Consider the following 12,811-nt stretch of genomic DNA (forward strand, 5'->3'; position numbering starts at 1 on the left):
AGAGGAGAGGTACAAACACCAGACACCAACACACAAACTGCAAGAAGAGGAGAGGTAGAAACACCAGACACCAACACACAACTTGCAAGAAGAGGAGAGGTAAAAACACCAGACACCAACACACAACCTGCAAGAAGAGGAGCAAACACCAAACACCAACACACAACCTGCAAGAAGAGGAGCAAACACCAGACACCAACACACAACCTGCAAGAAGAGGAGCAAACACCAGACACCAACACACAACCTGCAAGAAGAGGAGAGGTACAAACACCAGACACCAACACACAACCTGCAAGAAGAGGAGGAAACACCAGACACCAACACACAACCTGCAAGAAGAGGAGCAAGCACCAAACACCAACACACAACCTGCAAGAAGAGGAGAGGTACAAACACCAGACACCAACACACAACCTGCAAGAAGAGGAGGAAACACCAGACACAAACACACAACCTGCAAGAAGAGGAGAAAACATCAGAAACCAACACACAACCTGCAAGAAGAGGAGAGGTACAAACACCAGACACCAACACACAACCTGCAAGAAGAGGAGAGGTAGAAACACCAGACACCAACACACAACCTGCAAGAAGAGGAGAGGTACAAACACCAGATACCAACACACAACCTGCAAGAAAAGGAGAAAACATCAGAAACCAACACACAACCTGCAAGAAGAGGAGAGGTACAAACACCAGACACCAACACACAACCTGCAAGAAGAGGAGAGGTAGAAACACCAGACACCAACACACAACTTGCAAGAAGAGGAGAGGTAAAAACACCAGACACCAACACACAACCTGCAAGAAGAGGAGCAAACACCAAACACCAACACACAACCTACAAGAAGAGGAGGAAACACCAGACACCAACACACAACCTGCAAGACGAGGAGCACAACACCAGACACCAACACACAACCTGCAAGACGAGGAGCACAACACCTGACACCAACACACAACCTGCGGGGAGAGGAGGAAACACCAGACACCAACACACAACCTGCAAGAAGAGGAGCAAACACCAGACACCACCACACAAACTGCAAGAAGAGGAGGAAACACCAGACACCAACACACAACCTGCAAGAAGAGGAGGAAACACCAACCACCTACACACAACCTGCAAGAAGAGGAGCAAAACACCAGACACCAACACACAACCTGCAAGACGAGGATCAAACACCAGACACCAACACACAACCTGCAAGAAGAGGAGCAAACACCAGACACCAACACACAACCTGCAAGAAGAGGAGCAAAACACCAGACACCAACACACAACCTGCAAGACGAGGATCAAACACCAGACACCAACACACAACCTGCAAGAAGAGGAGCAAACACCAGACACCAACACACAACCTGCAAGAAGAGGAGCAAACACCAGACACCAACACACAACCTGCAAGAAGAGGAGAGGTACAAACACCAGACACCAACACACAACCTGCAAGAAGAGGAGGAAACACCAGACACCAACACACAACCTGCAAGAAGAGGAGCAAGCACCAAACACCAACACACAACCTGCAAGAAGAGGAGAGGTACAAACACCAGACACCAACACACAACCTGCAAGAAGAGGAGGAAACACCAGACACCAACACACAACCTGCAAGAAAAGGAGAAAACATCAGAAACCAACACACAACCTGCAAGAAGAGGAGAGTTACAAACACCAGACACCAACACACAACCTGCAAGAAGAGGAGAGGTAGAAACACCAGACACCAACACACAACTTGCAAGAAGAGGAGAGGTAAAAACACCAGACACCAACACACAACCTGCAAGAAGAGGAGCAAACACCAAACACCAACACACAACCTGCAAGAAGAGGAGCAAACACCAGACACCAACACACAACCTGCAAGAAGAGGAGCAAACACCAGACACCAACACACAACCTGCAAGAAGAGGAGAGGTACAAACACCAGACACCAACACACAACCTGCAAGAAGAGGAGGAAACACCAGACACCAACACACAACCTGCAAGAAGAGGAGCAAGCACCAAACACCAACACACAACCTGCAAGAAGAGGAGAGGTACAAACACCAGACACCAACACACAACCTGCAAGAAGAGGAGGAAACACCAGACACCAACACACAACCTGCAAGAAAAGGAGAAAACATCAGAAACCAACACACAACCTGCAAGAAGAGGAGAGGTACAAACACCAAACACCAACACACAACCTGCAAGAAGAGGAGAGGTAGAAACACCAGACACCAACACACAACCTGCAAGAAGAGGAGAGGTACAAACACCAGATACCAACACACAACCTGCAAGAAAAGGAGAAAACATCAGAAACCAACACACAACCTGCAAGAAGAGGAGAGGTACAAACACCAGACACCAACACACAACCTGCAAGAAGAGGAGAGGTAGAAACACCAGACACCAACACACAACTTGCAAGAAGAGGAGCAAACACCACACACCAACAGACAACCTGCAAGTAGAGGAGAGGTACAAACACCAGACACTAACACACAACCTGCAAGAAGAGGAGCAAACACCAAACACCAACACACAACCTGCAAGAAGAGGAGAGGTACAAACACCAGACACCAACACACAACCTGCAAGAAGAGGAGCAAGCACCAAACACCAACACACAACCTGCAAGAAGAGGAGGAAACACCAAACACCAACATGCAACCTGCAAAAAGAGGAGGAAACACCAAACACCAACACGCAACCTGCGAGGAGAGGTACAAACACCAGACACCAACACACAACCTGCAAGAAGAGGAGGAAACACCAGACACCAACACACAACCTGCAAGAAGAGGAGGAAACACCAGACACCAACACACAACCTGCAAGAAGAGGAGGAAACACCAGACACCAACACACAACCTGCAAGAAGAGGAGGAAACACCAAACACCAACACACAACCTGCAAGAAGAGGAGCAAACACCAGACACCAACACACAACCTGCAAGAAGAGGAGGAAACACCAGACACCAACACACAACCTGCAAGAAGAGGAGGAAACACCAGACACCACCACACAACCTGCGCGGAGAGGAGGAAACACCAGACACCAACACACAACCTGCAAGAAGAGGAGCAAACACCAGACAGCAACACACAACCTGCGCGGAGAGGAGGAAACACCAGATACCACCACACAACCTGCAAAAAGAGGAGGATATACCAGACACCACCACACAACCTGCAAGAAGAGGAGAAAATACCAGACACCACCACACAACCTGCAAGAAGAGGACAAAACACCAGACACCAACACACAATCTGCAGGCAGAGGAGGAAACACCAGACACCAACACACTGCCAGCAGGATGAGGAGGAAACACTAGATACCACCACACAACCTGCAAAAAGAGGAGGATATACCAGACACCACCACACAACCTGCAAGAAGAGGAGAAAATACCAGACACCACCACACAACCTGCAAGAAGAGGACAAAACACCAGACACCAACACACAATCTGCAGGCAGAGGAGCAAACAACAGACACCAACACACAACCTGTGAGGAGAGGTGCAAGGACGAGACACCAACACACAACCTGCAAGAAGAGGATCAAACACCAGACACCAACACACAACCTGCAAGAAGAGGAAGAAACACCAGACACCAACATACAGCCTGCAAGATGAGGAGCAAACAACAGACACCAACATACAGCCTGCAAGATGAGGAGCAAACAACAGACACCAACACACAACCTGTGAGGAGAGGTGCAAGGACCAGACACCAACACGCAACCTGCAAGAAGAGGAGCAAACACCAGACACCAACATACAGCCTGCAAGATGAGGAGCAAACAACAGACACCAACACACAACCTGCAAGAGGAGGAGGAAATACCAGACACCAACACGCAACCTGCAAGAAGAGGAGGAAATACCAGACACCAACACAAAACCTGCAAGAAGAGGAGAGGTACAAACACCAGACACCAACACACAACCTGCAAGAAGAGGAGCAAACACCAGACACCAACACACAACCTGCAAGAAGAGGAGCAAACACCAAAGACCAACACACAACCTGCAAGAAGAGGAGGAAACACCAAACACCAACACACAACCTGCAAGAAGAGGAGAGGTACAAACACCAGACACCAACACACAACCTGCAAGAAGAGGAGCAAACATCAGACAACACCACACAACCTGCAAGAAGAGGAGGAAACACCAAACACCAACACACAACCTGCAAGTAGAGGAAGAAACAACAGACACCAACACACAACCTGCAAGAAAAGGAGAGGTACAAACACCAGACACCAACACACAACCTGCAAGAAGAGGAGAAAACACCAGACACCAACACACAACCTGCAAGAAGAGGAGAGTTAGAAACACCAGGCACCACCACACAACCTGCAAGAAGAGGAGAAAACACCAAACACCAACACACAACCTGCAAGAAGAGGAGCAAACACCAGACACCAACACACAACCTGCAAGAAGAGGAGGAAATACCAGACACCAACACACAACCTGCAAGAAGAGGAGGAAATACCAGACACCAACACACAACCTACAAGAAGAGGAGCAAACACCAGACACCAACACACAACCTGCAAGAAGAGGAGCAAACACCAAACACCAACACACAACCTGCAAGAAGAGCAAGAAACATCAGACACCAACACACAACCTGTGAGGAGAGCTGCAAACACCAGACACCAACACACAACCTGCAAGTAGAGGAGCAAACACCAACACACAACCTGCAAAACGAGGAGCAAACACCAACACACAACCTGCAAGAAGAGGAGGAAACACCAGACACCAACACACAACCTGCAAAACGAGGAGCAAACACCAGACACCAACACACAACCTGCAAGAAGAGGAGGAAACACCAGACACCAACACACAACCTGCAAAACGAGGAGCAAACACCAGACACCAGCACACAACCTGCAAGAAGAGGAGCAAACACCAGACACCAACACACAACCTGCAAGAAGAGCAAGAAACACCAGACACCAACACACAACCTGCAAGAAGAGGAGCAAACACCAGACACCAGCACACAACCTGCAAGAAGAGGAGGAAACACCAGACACCAACACACAACCTGCAAGAAGAGGAGGAAACACCAGACACCAACACACAACCTGCAAGAAGAGGAGGAAACACCAGACACCAACACACAACCTGCAAGAAGAGGAGCAAACACCAGACACCAACACACAACCTGCTGGAAGAGGAGGAAACACCAGACACCAACACACAATCTGCAGGCAGAGGAGGAAATACCAGACACCAACACACAACCTGCAAGAAGAGGAGCAAACACCAGACACCAACACACAACCTGCAAGAAGAGGAGGAAACACCAAACACCAACACACAACCTGCAAGAAGAGGAGGAAACACCAGAAACCAACACACAAGCTGCAAGAAGAGGAGCAAACACCAAACACCAACACACAACCTGCGGGGAGAGGAGGAAACACCAAACACCAACACACAACCTGCAAGAAGAGGAGCAAACACCAGACATCAACACAAAACCTGCAAGAAGAGGAGCAAACACCAGACACCAACACACAACCTGCAAGAAGAGGAGGAAACACCAGACACCAACACACAACCTGCAAGATGAGGAGCAAACACCAGACACCAACACACAACCTGCGGGGAGAGGAGGAAACACAAGACACCAACACACAACCTGCAAGAAGAGGAGCAAACACCAGACATCAACACAAAACCTGCAAGAAGAGGAGCAAACACCAGACATCAACACAAAACCTGCAAGATGAGGAGCAAACACCAGACACCAACACACAACCTGCAAGATGAGGAGCAAACACCAGACACCAACACACAACCTGCAAGATGAGGAGCAAACACCAGACACCAACACACAACCTGCAAGAAGAGGAGGAAACACCAGACACCAACACACAACCTGCAAGAAGAGGAGCAAACACCAGACACCAACACACAACCTGCAGGATGAGGAGGAAACAACAGACACCAACACACAACCTGTGAGGAGAGGTGCAAGGACGAGACACCAACACACAACCTGCAAGAAGAGGAGCAAACACCAGACACCAGCACACAACCTGCAAGAAGAGGAGGAAACACCAGACACCAACACACAATCTGCAGGCAGAGGAGGAAATACCAGACACCAACACACAACCTGCAAGAAGAGGAGCAAACAACAGACACCAACACACAACCTGCTAGAAGAGGAGGAAACACCAGACACCAACACACAACCTGCAAGAAGAGGAGCAAACACCAGACACCAACATACAGCCTGCAAGATGAGGAGCAAACAACAGACACCAACACACAACCTGTGAGGAGAGGTGCAAGGACCAGACACCAACACGCAACCTGCAAGAAGAGGAGGAAATACCAGACACCAACACACAACCTGCAAGACGAGGAGAGGTACAAACACCAGACACCAACACACAACCTGCAAGAAGAGGAGAGGTACAAACACCAGACACCAACACACAACCTGCAAGAAGAGGAGCAAACACCAGACACCAACACACAACCTGCAAGAAGAGGAGCAAACACCAACACACAACCTGCAAGAAGAGAGAGGTACAAACACCAGACACCAACACACAACCTGCAGGAAGAGGAGAGGTACAAACACCAGACACCAACACACAACCTGCAAGAAGAGGAGCAAGCACCAAACACCAACACACAACCTGCAAGAAGAGGAGGAAACACCAAACACCAACACACAACCTGCAAGAAGAGGAGGAAACACCAAACACCAACACACAACCTGCAAGAAGAGAAGCGAACACCAGACACCACCACACAACCTGCAAGAAGAGGAGCAAACAACAGACACCAACACACAACCTGCAAGAAGAGGAGCAAACACCGAACACCACCACACAACCTGCAAGAAGAGGAGGAAACACCAGACACCAACACGCAACCTGCGAGGAGAGGTACAAACACCAGACACCACCACACAACCTGCAAGAAGAGGAGCAAACACCAGACACCAACACACAACCTGCAAGAAGAGGAGGAAATACCAGACACCACCACACAACCTGCAAGAAGAGAAGGAAATACCAGACACCAACACACAACCTGCAAGAAGAGGAGCAAACAACATACACCAACACACAACCTGCAAGAAGAGGAGGAAACACCAGACACCAACACACAACCTGCAGGATGAGGAGGAAACAACAGACACGAACACACAACCTGTGAGGAGAGGTGCAAGGACGAGACACCAACACACAACCTGCAAGAAGAGGAGCAAACACCAGACACCAACACACAACCTGCAAGAAGAGGAGGAAACACCAGACACCAACACACAACCTGCAAGAAGAGGAGGAAACACCAGACACCAACACACAACCTGTGAGGAGAGGTGGAAGGACCAGACACCAACACGCAACCTGCAAGAAGAGGAGGAAATACCAGACACCAACACACAACCTGCAAGAAGAGGAGAGGTACAAACACCAGACACCAACACACAACCTGCAAGAAGAGGAGAGGTACAAACACCATACACCAACACACAACCTGCAAGAAGAGGAGAGTTAGAAACACCAGACACCACCACACAACCTGCAAGAAGAGGAGCAAACTCATGACACCACTGCACAACCTGCAAGAAGAGGAGCAAACACCAAACACCAACACACAACCTACAAGAAGAGGAGGAAACACCAGACACCAACACACAACCTGCAAGACGAGGAGCACAACACCAGACACCAACACACAACCTGCAAGACGAGGAGCACAACACCAGACACCAACACACAACCTGCGGGGAGAGGAGGAAACACCAGACACCAACACACAACCTGCAAGAAGAGGAGCAAACACCAGACACCACCACACAAACTGCAAGAAGAGGAGGAAACACCAGACACCAACACACAACCTGCAAGAAGAGGAGGAAACACCAACCACCTACACACAACCTGCAAGAAGAGGAGAAAACATCAGAAACCAACACACAACCTGCAAGAAGAGGAGAGGTACAAACACCAGACACCAACACACAACCTGCAAGAAGAGGAGAGGTAGAAACACCAGACACCAACACACAACCTGCAAGAAGAGGAGAGGTACAAACACCAGATACCAACACACAACCTGCAAGAAAAGGAGAAAACATCAGAAACCAACACACAAACTGCAAGAAGAGGAGAGGTAGAAACACCAGACACCAACACACAACTTGCAAGAAGAGGAGAGGTAAAAACACCAGACACCAACACACAACCTGCAAGAAGAGGAGCAAACACCAAACACCAACACACAACCTGCAAGAAGAGGAGCAAACACCAGACACCAACACACAACCTGCAAGAAGAGGAGCAAACACCAGACACCAACACACAACCTGCAAGAAGAGGAGAGGTACAAACACCAGACACCAACACACAACCTGCAAGAAGAGGAGGAAACACCAGACACCAACACACAACCTGCAAGAAGAGGAGCAAGCACCAAACACCAACACACAACCTGCAAGAAGAGGAGAGGTACAAACACCAGACACCAACACACAACCTGCAAGAAGAGGAGGAAACACCAGACACAAACACACAACCTGCAAGAAGAGGAGAAAACATCAGAAACCAACACACAACCTGCAAGAAGAGGAGAGGTACAAACACCAGACACCAACACACAACCTGCAAGAAGAGGAGAGGTAGAAACACCAGACACCAACACACAACCTGCAAGAAGAGGAGAGGTACAAACACCAGATACCAACACACAACCTGCAAGAAAAGGAGAAAACATCAGAAACCAACACACAACCTGCAAGAAGAGGAGAGGTACAAACACCAGACACCAACACACAACCTGCAAGAAGAGGAGAGGTAGAAACACCAGACACCAACACACAACTTGCAAGAAGAGGAGAGGTAAAAACACCAGACACCAACACACAACCTGCAAGAAGAGGAGCAAACACCAAACACCAACACACAACCTACAAGAAGAGGAGGAAACACCAGACACCAACACACAACCTGCAAGACGAGGAGCACAACACCAGACACCAACACACAACCTGCAAGACGAGGAGCACAACACCTGACACCAACACACAACCTGCGGGGAGAGGAGGAAACACCAGACACCAACACACAACCTGCAAGAAGAGGAGCAAACACCAGACACCACCACACAAACTGCAAGAAGAGGAGGAAACACCAGACACCAACACACAACCTGCAAGAAGAGGAGGAAACACCAACCACCTACACACAACCTGCAAGAAGAGGAGCAAAACACCAGACACCAACACACAACCTGCAAGACGAGGATCAAACACCAGACACCAACACACAACCTGCAAGAAGAGGAGCAAACACCAGACACCAACACACAACCTGCAAGAAGAGGAGCAAAACACCAGACACCAACACACAACCTGCAAGACGAGGATCAAACACCAGACACCAACACACAACCTGCAAGAAGAGGAGCAAACACCAGACACCAACACACAACCTGCAAGAAGAGGAGCAAACACCAGACACCAACACACAACCTGCAAGAAGAGGAGAGGTACAAACACCAGACACCAACACACAACCTGCAAGAAGAGGAGGAAACACCAGACACCAACACACAACCTGCAAGAAGAGGAGCAAGCACCAAACACCAACACACAACCTGCAAGAAGAGGAGAGGTACAAACACCAGACACCAACACACAACCTGCAAGAAGAGGAGGAAACACCAGACACCAACACACAACCTGCAAGAAAAGGAGAAAACATCAGAAACCAACACACAACCTGCAAGAAGAGGAGAGTTACAAACACCAGACACCAACACACAACCTGCAAGAAGAGGAGAGGTAGAAACACCAGACACCAACACACAACTTGCAAGAAGAGGAGAGGTAAAAACACCAGACACCAACACACAACCTGCAAGAAGAGGAGCAAACACCAAACACCAACACACAACCTGCAAGAAGAGGAGCAAACACCAGACACCAACACACAACCTGCAAGAAGAGGAGCAAACACCAGACACCAACACACAACCTGCAAGAAGAGGAGAGGTACAAACACCAGACACCAACACACAACCTGCAAGAAGAGGAGGAAACACCAGACACCAACACACAACCTGCAAGAAGAGGAGCAAGCACCAAACACCAACACACAACCTGCAAGAAGAGGAGAGGTACAAACACCAGACACCAACACACAACCTGCAAGAAGAGGAGGAAACACCAGACACCAACACACAACCTGCAAGAAAAGGAGAAAACATCAGAAACCAACACACAACCTGCAAGAAGAGGAGAGGTACAAACACCAAACACCAACACACAACCTGCAAGAAGAGGAGAGGTAGAAACACCAGACACCAACACACAACCTGCAAGAAGAGGAGAGGTACAAACACCAGATACCAACACACAACCTGCAAGAAAAGGAGAAAACATCAGAAACCAACACACAACCTGCAAGAAGAGGAGAGGTACAAACACCAGACACCAACACACAACCTGCAAGAAGAGGAGAGGTAGAAACACCAGACACCAACACACAACTTGCAAGAAGAGGAGCAAACACCACACACCAACAGACAACCTGCAAGTAGAGGAGAGGTACAAACACCAGACACTAACACACAACCTGCAAGAAGAGGAGCAAACACCAAACACCAACACACAACCTGCAAGAAGAGGAGAGGTACAAACACCAGACACCAACACACAACCTGCAAGAAGAGGAGCAAGCACCAAACACCAACACACAACCTGCAAGAAGAGGAGGAAACACCAAACACCAACATGCAACCTGCAAAAAGAGGAGGAAACACCAAACACCAACACGCAACCTGCGAGGAGAGGTACAAACACCAGACACCAACACACAACCTGCAAGAAGAGGAGGAAACACCAGACACCAACACACAACCTGCAAGAAGAGGAGGAAACACCAGACACCAACACACAACCTGCAAGAAGAGGAGGAAACACCAGACACCAACACACAACCTGCAAGAAGAGGAGGAAACACCAAACACCAACACACAACCTGCAAGAAGAGGAGCAAACACCAGACACCAACACACAACCTGCAAGAAGAGGAGGAAACACCAGACACCAACACACAACCTGCAAGAAGAGGAGGAAACACCAGACACCACCACACAACCTGCGCGGAGAGGAGGAAACACCAGACACCAACACACAACCTGCAAGAAGAGGAGCAAACACCAGACAGCAACACACAACCTGCGCGGAGAGGAGGAAACACCAGATACCACCACACAACCTGCAAAAAGAGGAGGATATACCAGACACCACCACACAACCTGCAAGAAGAGGAGAAAATACCAGACACCACCACACAACCTGCAAGAAGAGGACAAAACACCAGACACCAACACACAATCTGCAGGCAGAGGAGGAAACACCAGACACCAACACACTGCCAGCAGGATGAGGAGGAAACACTAGATACCACCACACAACCTGCAAAAAGAGGAGGATATACCAGACACCACCACACAACCTGCAAGAAGAGGAGAAAATACCAGACACCACCACACAACCTGCAAGAAGAGGACAAAACACCAGACACCAACACACAATCTGCAGGCAGAGGAGCAAACAACAGACACCAACACACAACCTGTGAGGAGAGGTGCAAGGACGAGACACCAACACACAACCTGCAAGAAGAGGATCAAACACCAGACACCAACACACAACCTGCAAGAAGAGGAAGAAACACCAGACACCAACATACAGCCTGCAAGATGAGGAGCAAACAACAGACACCAACATACAGCCTGCAAGATGAGGAGCAAACAACAGACACCAACACACAACCTGTGAGGAGAGGTGCAAGGACCAGACACCAACACGCAACCTGCAAGAAGAGGAGCAAACACCAGACACCAACATACAGCCTGCAAGATGAGGAGCAAACAACAGACACCAACACACAACCTGCAAGAGGAGGAGGAAATACCAGACACCAACACGCAACCTGCAAGAAGAGGAGGAAATACCAGACACCAACACAAAACCTGCAAGAAGAGGAGAGGTACAAACACCAGACACCAACACACAACCTGCAAGAAGAGGAGCAAACACCAGACACCAACACACAACCTGCAAGAAGAGGAGCAAACACCAAAGACCAACACACAACCTGCAAGAAGAGGAGGAAACACCAAACACCAACACACAACCTGCAAGAAGAGGAGAGGTACAAACACCAGACACCAACACACAACCTGCAAGAAGAGGAGCAAACATCAGACAACACCACACAACCTGCAAGAAGAGGAGGAAACACCAAACACCAACACACAACCTGCAAGTAGAGGAAGAAACAACAGACACCAACACACAACCTGCAAGAAAAGGAGAGGTACAAACACCAGACACCAACACACAACCTGCAAGAAGAGGAGAAAACACCAGACACCAACACACAACCTGCAAGAAGAGGAGAGTTAGAAACACCAGGCACCACCACACAACCTGCAAGAAGAGGAGAAAACACCAAACACCAACACACAACCTGCAAGAAGAGGAGCAAACACCAGACACCAACACACAACCTGCAAGAAGAGGAGGAAATACCAGACACCAACACACAACCTGCAAGAAGAGGAGGAAATACCAGACACCAACACACAACCTACAAGAAGAGGAGCAAACACCAGACACCAACACACAACCTGCAAGAAGAGGAGCAAACACCAAACACCAACACACAACCTGCAAGAAGAGCAAGAAACATCAGACACCAACACACAACCTGTGAGGAGAGCTGC

The sequence above is a fragment of the Eleutherodactylus coqui genome, chromosome 5 (assembly GCF_035609145.1).
Source record: "Eleutherodactylus coqui strain aEleCoq1 chromosome 5, aEleCoq1.hap1, whole genome shotgun sequence".
Lineage (NCBI taxonomy): Eukaryota > Metazoa > Chordata > Amphibia > Anura > Eleutherodactylidae > Eleutherodactylus > Eleutherodactylus coqui.